Source organism: Loxodonta africana, chromosome 10 (assembly GCF_030014295.1).
Source record: "Loxodonta africana isolate mLoxAfr1 chromosome 10, mLoxAfr1.hap2, whole genome shotgun sequence".
Classification (NCBI taxonomy): Eukaryota; Metazoa; Chordata; class Mammalia; order Proboscidea; family Elephantidae; genus Loxodonta; species Loxodonta africana.
Window position 1 is genome coordinate 109817333 of NC_087351.1, and position 12842 is coordinate 109830174.

Consider the following 12842-nt stretch of genomic DNA (forward strand, 5'->3'; position numbering starts at 1 on the left):
AGTGCCAAGCTGCTCTCCAAAGAAAGGCAGCAAAGCATGCACCCGCCAGCAGCTTGTTTCTATTAATCCATACCCTCACTCACCAACACTTGATATCCTCACACATATTAATTTATGACAATCTAGCAGGCACATTTTTTTTTTAACATTACCCTGATAATTTAAAAGTTGGACATCTTTTCCTGTGTTCATGAGCCACTTGTGTTTTACCTTCTGTGAAATGCCTGATTGTGTCCTCTTGCTGTTTTGCATTGAGTTATTTGTCTTTTACTTATTGACTTGTGGGAATTCGTCATACATTCTGACTACTAATCCGTTGATTAGGAACCCTGGTGATGCAATGGTTAAGCACTCAGCTGCAAACCAAAAGGTTGGTGGTTCAAACCCGCCTAGCACCTCCATGAGAGAAAGACCTGGCAATCTGCTCCCATCAAGATTACGACCAACACAATACAGGGGAGGTCAGCACAATTGGACTAAACCAAAAGCAAAGAAGTTTCCTGAATAAACTGAATGCTTTGAAGGCCAGCGTAGCAGGGGCAGGAGTCTGGGGACCATGGTTTCAGGGGACATCTAAGTCAATCGGCATAATAAAATCTATTAAGAAAACACATTCTGCATCCCACTTTGAAGAGTGGCGTCTGGGGTCTTAAACGCTAGCCATCTAAGATGCATCAATTGGTCTTAACCCACCTGGAGCAAAGGAGAATGAAGAACATCAAGGACACAAGGTGATTACAAGCCCAAGAGACAGAAAGGGCCACGTGAACCAGCAACTACATCATCCTGAGACCAGAAGAACTAGATGGTGCCTGGCTACAACCAAAGACTGCCCTGACAGGGAACACAACAGAGAACCCCTGAGGGAACAGGAGAGCAGTGGGATGTAGACCCCAAATTCTCATAAGACCAGACTTAATGGTCTGACTGAGACTGGAAGGACCCCAGTGGTCATGGCCCCCAGACCTTCTGTTGGCCCAGGACAGGAACCATTCCCGAAGCCAACACTTCAGACGTCGACTGGACTGGACAATGGGTTGGAGCGGGATGCTGGTGAGGAGTGAGCTTCTTGGATCAGGTGGACACTTGAGACTGTGTTGGCATCTCCTGCCTGGAGGGGAGATGAGAGTGTGCAGGGGGTTAGAAGCTGGCGAAAAGGATGTGAAAAGAGAGAGTGGAGGGAGAGAGCAGACTGTCTCATTAGGGGGAGAGTATTTGGGAGTGTGTAGAAAGGTGTATACGGGTTTTTGTGTGAGAGACTGACTTGATTTGTAAACTTTCAATTAAAGCACAATAAAAATTATTTGAAAAAAAAAAAAAAAAAGATTACAACCAAGAAAACCGTACAGGGCAGTTCTACTCTGGCACATAGGGTTGCTATGAGTCAATATCAACTTGATGGAACCCAACAACAATCCTTTGATAGTTATATATATTGTAAATGTCTATTCCAAATTTGTGGCCTGACTTTATCTGTGGTGTCTTTTAATAAAGATAAATCATTAATTTTAACGTGGTGGCATTTATCTTTATCTTGGCCTTTTAAAAAAATGTTCAGTTTAGCTTGTGCGTGATGCTGATGAAAAAGACCCAACCCAATATATCTGAAGCCACAATAGAAAACAATTTTAATTCTATCACAGCATCATTTTTAAAAAGAATGATATTCTGCTCAAATAAGACTAGCAGATGAGCCACCAACTGTTTCAAACAGACTAATAACACTGTTCAAGAAAAATATCCTTTCTGAGTAACAGCTGCCTCAAGAAAGAAATGATACAAGCCCTGAGCAGAGCCCAGCAGGAGGGCTCGTGTCCCTCTGCATCAATGAGGTGCCAGCATAGGCCTCCGCCTGCTCTGAGGAAAGCAGGAGCTGCTACCCTGGTAGGTACCAGGACCAGAGGACATGCGAACACTCTCAGGTTTAGTGACGCCAATGAAATGGCTGAGTAAAGAACTCCAAAAGTCCATCCCTACATAAAAGCAATGAAATAACTGTGAGAATTAACTTTTTAGGCACTCTGGAAACGAACCCAGAGCTTGCAGCAACCAGAGGAGCACCTAATTAGAAAATCTGGCTGAATCTGGTAAGAACAGCAAGCTCTATGGCAGTCTCACTTACCCTGGTCCCATCCCCAGCTCCCAAGAGACAGTGGCCTTGAAGATAACAAGCCACATTCTCAGTACAAGCACAAAAACCTCATTTGTAAAGAATTGTGGTTGTTTGTTTTGACTGGTCTACAGACTCTACGGAAGAAGGGCTCAAAGGGCTTGCCTTTATCTCCCCCAAATGAGAACTTTCCCAAGCAGCTATGTAAGGTGTCTGTAGCAAACATTTACAGGCAAATATATTAGTTACTGGTGCCTGAGGCAATGGATAACTGTTGTGGCAAAAAAACAGGCTAATTAAAAACTTCAGAGAAAAGGCTGGGAATAAGATGCTTTGGGGGAATGAGGGCTTTAAAAAGCTGGCTGCAACCTATTTCTGGGAATCTAGAGGACCACATGCGTGGCCAAACCAAAAAACCAAACCCAGTGCCGTCGAGTCGATTCTGACTCATAGCGACCCTACAGGACAGAGTCGAACTGCCCCATAGAGTTTCCAAGGAGCGCCTGGCGGATTTGAACTGCCGACCCTTTGGTTAGCAGCTGTAACACTTAACCACTACGCCACCAGGGTTTCCCTGGCCAGGGCTGTGACAATGTCCAGGAAAGACCTGATGAGGCCCGAAGCTCTCTCCTCTAGCTGACCTTCGGGCTCTGTGTGAGCAGGAAATGAAGGCTAAGGTAGAGTTGTAAACTTCTTGCTCAGTGTTGATGACAACAACACACACATACAGAACCCATCTGTAAAAGCTGGCTAAGGGATTTTTTTTGGTTCTAGTCATTTAAGGAAATCTCTGTTGAATCACTTAGCTAATGAAACAGAGACTTCAGTGGCCACACGCAACAAAGAATACAGACTCTACAAGATTTGTTTAAAAAAGTCACTAAACAAACAACAGCAACTACAATAAGAAGCAACAACAAATCCTAGGAGGAAGTAGTCTGATTTTCAGAGATGCCACATTATAACATCCAAAGGGCTCATTTTCAACAAGAAGTTACAAGGTATGAAAAGAAATAAGAAAGTATGGCCTATACATAGGGACAAAAGAAATTAATAGAAATGGTCCCCAAGGAAATCCAGACATGGAACTTACTAGACAAAGACTTTAAATAAGCTATTTTATACATGTCCAAAGAGCTAAAGGAAACTATGGCCAAAGAACTAAAGGAAACCACAAGAACAATGTCTCACCAAATACAGAATACCAAAAATAGAAATTATACAAAGGAACCAAATAGAAATTCTGGAGTTGAAAAGTATAATACCTGAAATGAAAAATTCACTAGAGGGGTGCAATAGCTGTTTTGAGCAGTGAATGTGAGGATAGGTCAATTGAGACTATCTAGTTGGATGAACAGAAAGAAAAAAAGAAGGAAGAAAAATGAACAGAGCCTAAGAGCCTAAAAATGAATACAGTCTAACAACACATGCTTAATGGGGGTCTCAGAAGGAGAAGAGAAGAAGAAAGAGGCAGACAGAATATTTGAAGAAATAATGATCAAAACTTCCCATACATGATAAAAGACACAAATCTACATATCCAAGAAGCTCAACAAACTCCAAGTAGGGTAAATTTAAAGAGATCCACACTCAGACAGAGTATACTCAAAGTGCTGAAGAACAAAGACAAAGAGCCTCATGAAAGCAGCAAGAAAGAAGTGACTCATTGCATACAAGAAATTTTCAATAAGATTAACAGTTGATTTCTCAGTAGAAACCATGGAGGCCATGAGATAGCAGGATGACATATTCAGAGTTATGAAAGAAAAAAACTGTTAGCCAAGAATTCTATATTTGGCAACAATATCTTTCAAAAATGAAGGAGAAATTAAGACATTCCCAGGTACACAAAACTGAGAGAGTCCACTGCTAGATAAGCTATACAGAGGCCTGTCCTACAAGAAATATTAAAAGGAGTCCTTCAGGTTGAAATGAAAGAACACTAGATAGTATCTCCAATCCATGTGAAGAAATAATACCAGTAATGATATTTACACAGATAAATATAAAACTCAGTATTAATGTACTTCTGTTTGTAACTCCTCTTTTTTCATATCTGGTCTAAAAGACAACTGTATAAAACAATAATTGTAAGTCTAAGTACATGGGCACACAATATATAAAGATGTAATTTGTAACAACAGCAACATAAAGGATGGAGGTAAATAGGAGCAGTTTTCTGTACTCTATTGAAATTCAGTTGGTATTAATATGAACTAGATTGCTATAAATTAAGATATTAAAACCCTTTCATTACCACAGGCCTAAATGGTGTGCCAGCCATTTTTTATGCCTCTGGATCTCAGGGGTAAGGTGTTATTCTGGTTCTAATGCATCTAGCATCAAGGTGGGTCCTTTTGAAATGTGTGAAGCTCAGCAGACCAGCATAAGAGCCTCACTGTTGTGTAGGCTGAGTATTCTATTAGGTGATGCTTTCTGGATGTATTAGTTTTGTAAACTTTTGCCTTTCTTCCCTTTATTTCTCTGAGAAAAGGCTTGCAAGCATAATCGTGGCTTTCCACGGTAAGTGTTAGGAGCCCTGATGGGTTCGTTTGGTATTTCTGTGTCATATTTGGAAAACCAGAGGTTTCCCATGTAACCTAATGGACAGGTGCCAAAAATAAATTATCTGCCTAGTTCTCGGTGGCACACTGTGATGACACAGATTGGTGGCACCAAAGTGCCACTTGCCTCATTGGAGTATTACATTGCCAGACCATCTTTCTCAAAATTCATACAAACAACCCCAAATTTAAACATATTTAATTAGTAAGCATGCTAAAAACACACACCATCAAAAAAATTTTTTTAAATAAATAAATAAAAATTTGGTAACGAAAGGGTTAATGGTAATCCCCAGGGTAACCACTAAGAGAATAACTTGAAAATACAGTAAAAGAAACAAGGGAACTAAAATGGAGCACTAAAAAGTACCTATTTAACACAAAAGAAGGCAGAATTGGCAGAACTGAGGGACAAAAAAAATAAACAATATACAGAAAACAAATGGCAATATGGCAATTAAATAGGTTAAATGTAAATAGATTAAACGTCCCAATTTAAAGCAGAGATTGGCAGAATGGCTAAAAATCATGATCCAACTATATGCTGTCTATAATAGACTCACTTTAGATCCAAAGACACAAATAAAGTGAAAGTTAAAAAAAAAAAAAAAGGGAAAAGATATTCTATGCAAACTGTAGCCAAAAGAGAGGTGGAGTGACTATACCAGTATCAGACAAAATACACTTTTAAAATTCTTGTAAGAGACAAGAAGGACATTATATAATTACAAAAAGGCCAATTCATCCAGAAGATAAAGTAATTATAAACATATATCCACTTATCAACAGAACCCCAAAATACATGAAGCAAAAATTAACAGAACTGAAGGGAGAAACAGTTCAACAATAACAGTTGAAGACTTCAATACGCCGTTTTCAATAATGGGTAAAACTAGACAGACAGCTCATCAAGGAAAGAGAAGACTTGAAAAACCCTATAAACCAACTAGACTTAATAGATATGTGTACAATGCTCTATCCAGTAACAGCAGAATACAAACTCACCTCAAGTGGTTCTCTAACACAAACAATATGTTAGGCCACAGAACAAGTCTCAAAAATTTAAGACTGAAATCACACAAAGTATGGTCTCTGATCACAATGGAATGAAATCAGAAGTCAGTAACAGAAGAAAACTCGGAAAATTCACAAATATGTGGAAATTAAACCACACATTCCTAAATAATCAATGAGTCAAAGAAGAAATCTCAAGGAAAATTTAAAAAATACTCTGAGATGAACAAAAGCACAACATACCAAAACTTATAGAACGCATCAAAAGCAGTGCTTAGAGGAAACTTTGCAGTTATAAACATCTACATCAAAAAAGAAGATCACAAATCAGTAACCAGACTTGACACCTTGAGGAACTAGAAAAAGAAAAGTAAACTAAACCCAAAGCAAGCAACAAAAGAAAAAATAAATTTCATTTCCTCAAAATTAAAAACTTTGGTGCATCAAAGGGCACTACGAAAAGTGAAAAGACAACCCACAGAATGGGAGAAAATATTTGCAAATCATACATAAGGGTTTAGTATCCATAATATATAAAAAGCCCTAACAACTCAACAACAAAAATATAAACAACACAGTTTTTAAAATATCAACATTTCTCCAAAGACAAGAAGTGGCCAATAAGCACATGAAATGATGATGGATACTATCAGTCATTAGAGAACTGCAAGTCAAAATCACAATGAGATATACTTTCTACCCACTAGGATGGCTATAATAACAAACAATAAAAATGAAAAATAACAAGCGTAAGGATATCGAGAATTTGGAACCATCATATATTGCTGAAGGGAACATAAAACAGGGTAGTCACCGTGGAAAAGAGTCTGGAAGTTCTTCAAAAGGTTAAGCAAAAACTTGCACATGAATGTTCACTGCAACATTATTAATAATAGCTAAAAGGCAGAAACAATCCAAGTGTCCCTCAACGGATGAATGGATAAACACAATGCGGTCTCTACATACAATGTCTACTTTCAGTCAGAAAAAGGAATGAATTTCTGATACATGCTACAACATGAAACCATGATGCTAAACGAAAGACGACAGATACGAAAGGCCGCATTTTGTGTGATTTCATCTATATGAAATGTCCACAATAGGCGAATCCATAGAGACAGAAAGTAGGATAGTAGTTTCCAGGGGATGAGGAGTAAGGGGATGGGGTGTGAGTGCTTAATGGACACAGGGGCTCTTTTTGGGGTGATGAAAATGTTCTGGAATTCAAGAGTGGTGACAGTTGTACAACAATGTGAATGTACTAAAACCTACTGAATTGTATACTTTAAAATAATTAAAACCGTGAATTTTATCTCAGTGAAAAAATAAATTTAAGAAATAATTTTAAATGGAAAAAAACTTAAGGGAGTCAGACACCCAGATCCCTCTCCTCATCACACACAGCCAGGTAACCACCCCAGAAGACCAACAATAACAACAACAACAAAAAAAAACTAGAACATTTGAACATAACATAATTCTGTTTGCCCAAATTTATATCCAAAGAATTTCATGTCATCCTGAGTATTTAGTAGTATTTAATAGGAAAAGTTAAGATGGAGAAGAATAAAGATATTGGGAGGTAACGAAAAACTAGGCTTTAAGCTAAATGTTTTAAGCTAAATGCAGAGAAATAAGAAGAAATTAAGTGGCAAAGAGGACAACTGCCAAATCGAACTTGGACCACACTGACTGGCAGTATGAACTGTAAATGGCTGTCTACTGCAGGCAGCCATTCTTGACCCCGAGGCTACAACAACAATATCTATTTTAAGTATAATTCCAAAAGGAAAGACCATGTTCAAAGTTCCTCAAAATAAGAACGATTATAAAAATAAAGTTCCTCAATTCTTAATAACAGTTCTCTAAAATGTATAAAATTAAAAGCAAGAACACCAGAAGGCTAAGTCTTTCTAAAACACCTGTGACGGTAATTTCTCATCTTTGACTCTATCTGGTCTCTTATGCCCAGCTTCAGACAGGCCAGGAATCCCACAGGTGTTCCATACGTAGGCTGATCACAGAAGCGGCAGTAAGTTAGCAAAGTTGGATTTTTGGAACCTTCCAAAATGGAAGATTATAAAAACTTTTGACTAGATTTCTGCACTGGGCAAATCTGTTGCAAAAGACCTCTTTAAAGTGTTGAAAAGAAGTCACTTTAAGGACAAAGGTGTACCTGAACCAAGCTATGGTGTTTTCAATCGCCTCATATGTATGCGAAAGCTGGACAATGAAAAAGGAAGACCAAAGAAGAGCTGATGTCTTTGCATTAAGGTGCTGGAGAAGAGTACTGCATATACCACGGATTGCCAGAAGAACGAACAAATCTGTCTTGGAAAAAGTACAGCCAGAATGCTCCTTGCTGAATGGTAACAATACATAAAATTAGCAAAGAGAGTGTAAAGGAAACAATAAAGGGAAAGTGTGTGACTAAGACATGGCTATTCATAAGGTTTTCACTGGCCAATGTTTTTTCAGAAGAAGATCCCCAGGTCCTTCTTCCTCCTCGTAAGCTGGGAGCTTCACTGAAACCTGTCCACCATGGGTGACCCTGCTGGTATTTGAATACCAGTGGCACAGCTTCCAGCATCATAGCAACACGCAAGCCACCACAGTATGACAAACTGACAGATGAGTGGTGGCTTGAATGACATAATGCCCCATAACGTCCGTTCAGGTAACGTCTGACGGCATATACATCTGTGGTCTGGCGTGCACCCTCCAGGGATGCCCACAGCCAGACTTGGCAGCAAGCCTGCCCCCCCACCCCCCACCTGCAGGAACAGGCATCCTGCCAATGGGAGGAGTAGGTGGCCAATCCTGCTCCCAAGCACCCAAGGTCTGTAGGTATTGGGGGACCCAGCTGGGGCGGGATCACCAAGATAGCTCATTTCCTTTTATTGATAAAAAATGTTGTATTGTATGGATGTACCACAGTTTATCCACCTATTGAAGGACATTCTAGTTGCTTCCAATTTGGGGCAATTATGACTGTTGCTGTTGTTAGGTGCTGTCGAGTTGCTCCGACTCATAGCGACCCCGTGTGCAACAGAACAAAACACTACCCAGTCCTGCGCCATCCTCGCAATCATTGTTATGCTTGAGTCCATCACTGGAGCCGCTGTGTCAATCCATCTCGTTGAGGGTCTTCCTCTTTTTTGCTGACCAAGTGCTATGAATAGAGCTGCTATGAAGATTTGTGTGGACATAAATTTTAAACTCATTTGAGTAAATATCTAGTGGTGTGATTGATGGGTCACACGGTAAAACTAAGCTTAGCTTTGTAAGACACTGTGAAACTGTCTTCCTGTTTGGCTGCGCCATTTTGCATTCCCACCAGCACTGAATCAGATTCTCTGTTGCTCTACATTCTCGTCAGCATTTGGTGTTGCCAGGGTTTTGGGTTTTAGCCATTCTATTGGTGTGCAGTGGTATCTCACTGCTGTTTCAATTTGCAATTTCCTAACAACATATGATGGTGAGCATCTTTTTATATGCTTATCTGTCATGAGTTTATTATATTCTAAGGCCATACTCAAGGGAAAAACTTAATTATTTGAGAAAATCATTCACAAACATTTAGTTTCTAGCCAGCTACTCAGGCAGCCTCTCTCTGACAGGTGAGGCTTACCTGTATTTAGAAACACAGGAAAGAGGTAGGCTGGAAGCCTCTTCACTCTCCTCTTTGCCTCCACTGCTCTAACGATGTAGTTTGAGTTCCTTACTGGTGAGAGTTAAGTTGAACTACATTTCAGTTGGAGATTAGAAACTGGAAACAAAAGTACGACTGCTGACAAAAGAGTGTTCCAAGAACTGGAAAGTCCGGGGAAAACCAAAAAAGGGAAGCATCAGATAAACAACGAAGATGGCTTCTGCTAGCAAAAAGTAGTAAGCACAACACATATGTAGAGAAACCAGCTAAACATCAAGCCCAGCAGAAAAATGCCAAGTGCCATCCAAGTGATGCCAATAAAGGGAGAAGGGTGCAGACAAGGGTGCCCTGTTTGTAAAAACATTTTCTGGAAATCATGCTTATGCCAACATTTCAGCACACTGACTCTTTCATGATACCTGATGATGCCAAATACTCGGCCATGGGAGAGGCCCACGGCTAACATACAAGGAAAGCAAACACTGGAGGAAATTAGGCTCTTATTAAAAGCCCCTCTCTTGCACAGACTCTCCTCCTTCTGCCTGTTGTTTAAAGGTAGCGGCTGTGTGTATGTGAGAGAGAGAGAACCATATAGACAGACACGGGCGACAGCCAGAAAAGAACCTGATTAAGCCATGTGTAAAACTTGGTCTTAAAAAGTTTGGGAAAACAATAGCTATTTGAGGCTTTGCACTGTCAATACCCCTTAGCTGATATGATTTAGGATTTTTTAGAGCACTCATTCAACCCTACTACATGCACAGATGCTGTGTCTCTCCTGGCCCAGGCCAGAGTCCTGCTATCAGGACAGGGAGGAGAAGAAGGAGGAGCTGAGGAGGCCCCTTGGTCCACTGGACAAACAAGGAAGGGGGGTGGGCACGGTCCACCGTGGATGCCCCCAGGCCAGGCTTGTGAGCCTGGATCTGAAGCCCTTGGGCTATATGAGAGAATAAGACGCTGCACAGGGGATAAGGTCATTTCCCTAGGGTATCAGCTTCACTTGGACAAATGAATGAAAAGCATAAAGCATGCCATATTAAGCAGTAGATTACAATATTTAAAGCTATTTTTAGAATGAAACACAAGCTTTCAAAAAATACTGGTTCTCATCTCTCCGCTTCTTCCCACTCTCTTGCACAGACTCTCCTCCTTCTGCCTGTTGTTTAAAGGCAGCGGCTGTGTGGGTTCTGATCTAAATCCTCTTCTCTTGTCCTCCACACAACTTGCGCTGGGCAAGCTCATCCACTCCAAGGCCTCGCCCACCACATCTGACCAAGTGAGCCTCCAGCTCTCGGGGCCCCGACTCCTGAGCTCCAGGACAGCCCCACTCTTGCTGTACTCCATGCTGCCTCGTATTCACCATGGCCCAGATGGCATCGTCACCTTCCATGTGCCCCATTTCTATTCGACACACCCCTACCTATCTCCCCAAATAACCTGCTCCTCGCTCAGGGAATGACACCACCACCTAACCAGCTGCTCACCAGAACTTTACAACTATCCTCACCTCACTGACTCTGACAAGCAATCGTCAACCAAGCCTACTGATTTCATCACCTGGCAAATCTACTCAACGTATCCTCACCACCACCCCAGTTACAGGGCGTGAAGCTCTGGTTCCAGTGAGATGCTCTCTCAGACTGTTTACTCATCTGCAGTCTCTTCTGGCTAAAATAACCAGCTTCTAGCACAACCCTCTCATTTTACACACAAGGAAACTCAGGCCCAGAGAAGCAACATGTTTGCAAGATCCCAAACCTATTAGGCAAAGAAATTGCAACTGGATACATAGAAAAACTGATTAGTTATACATATATGAAGAAGCAGCACATAACGATGAAAGTTAACACCTTTTTTTCTTTTTTAAGTAATAACCCCTCATACCCCCTTCCCCTAGCTCCTGGGAACCACTCATCTACATTGGTCTCCATGTGTTTGCCTGTTCCAGATGTTTCATGTAAGTGAGATTATATAAGACTCGTCCTTTTTGTGTCTGGCTTCTTTCGCTCATCATGTTTTCCAGGCCCATCCAAGTTGCAGCATGTACTAGAATTTCATTTCTCTTTATGGCTAAGTAATATTCCACTGTATCCAGGTACCACATTTTGTTTATCCATTCATCTGTTGATGGACATTTGGGATGTTTCCACCTTTTGGCTGTTGTGGATAGTGCTGCACTCAACACTGGTGTACACATATGGATGACTCCCCGCTTTTGAGTCTTGTGGGTACAGACCCAGGAGAAGAACTGCTGGGTCATATGAAAGGCCAACATCTTTCTAAAATTTAAAACATCTTCTTTCCTAGTACGCTCACATGATGGAATACTGTGCAGCTGTGAAAGCACCAAGGAGGAGCTCTATACTCGTGATCTGTTGTTAAATCCAAAAAACAGACAAACCAAGGCAGAGAAAAGCTTGTATGGTATGCCACTGTTTCCTAAGAAAGGGAGCTGTGTGCACACACACACAGAGATACATATAAAACACATATACATGTATGTCTACATAAATGTATATTTACATATATACGCTTATATTAAAAATGGAAAGATAAACCAAAAAGCAGAAAAAGCAACCTATAAGAGAGAGAAGAAGCAGGGCAGAAAGATCAGGAATGGAGGCTAGATTTCTGAAAATATTTTATTTTGTGGCTTTGACTCAGAACCATTAAAATGTTTTATAAACATTATAAAACAAATTTTTAAAAGAAGCTATTCCTAAATTATGAAATAAATAAACCTAACTGCATAACCTGTAGGTGGCACAGTGAGGAACTGGTTCAAGTGACTTTAAAATATAACCATTTGACGGTACATCTCTAGGGACATACCCTCAGAGGGGAGGAAACTGCAGAAAACCTTAAACTGTTTTCAGTAATCACATAGCTAGTGATACTGGTTTTGTTTATTCTAATACTACCACATACTTTATATTAAAGCAGGTAAGTAATGATAATGTTGTTAGGAACCAAGATCCTAACAGCATAAAAGAAAAGGAGATATAAATATAACATCAAAGAAGTAAAATCTATACAGCCCTAATTCTAAACTAAAAACAGTACGAATTCATGATGTAGTGTCACTCAGAAAGTATATTTCCTGGCTGTCCACCAGAAAAACCTAGGAACAATAACCGGCCCTGTGGGAAGGTGCATCCCTGGTGCCTAGATGTGGTCTCAAAATACCCCTTGCACAACAAGGAACCAGGTTCTTGGAGACACAGCCAATTCCAGGTCTTGGGCAGGGAAGGCACAAGATGAGTCTAAAACATCTTGCCATATAGCAAGCAAGGATACTAGATTCCTAGGGTCCTGTCAAAAGGATGCAGGAGTCAGTGGAAGACGTTCCTGCTGGCCAAAAATGGTATAATTTTAGCATCTATAAGAATAATAATGGCACCCAGATGTAAATCCATCTACCTACGGCCACCTGATCTTTGACAAAGTTCCAAAGTCCATTAAATGGGGAAAAGACAGTCTTTTTAACAAATGTTGTTGTTGT

General features: G+C 40.4%; 1 protein-coding gene across 7 annotated transcripts in view; it reads right to left on the reverse strand.

The window, feature by feature from the left end:
* TRAF3 (TNF receptor associated factor 3) overlaps nt 1-12842 on the reverse strand; it is a 130858-nt gene that overhangs the window by 42009 nt on the left and 76007 nt on the right. Inside the window, exon 4 of one of the 7 annotated variants that reach the window (XM_064292939.1) lies at nt 967-1111. The exons of the other annotated variants lie outside the window; for them this stretch is intronic. The gene's annotated coding sequence lies outside the window, so the exon portion shown is untranslated. The remainder of the gene's footprint in view (nt 1-966; nt 1112-12842) is intronic. 7 annotated transcript variants of the gene reach the window in all.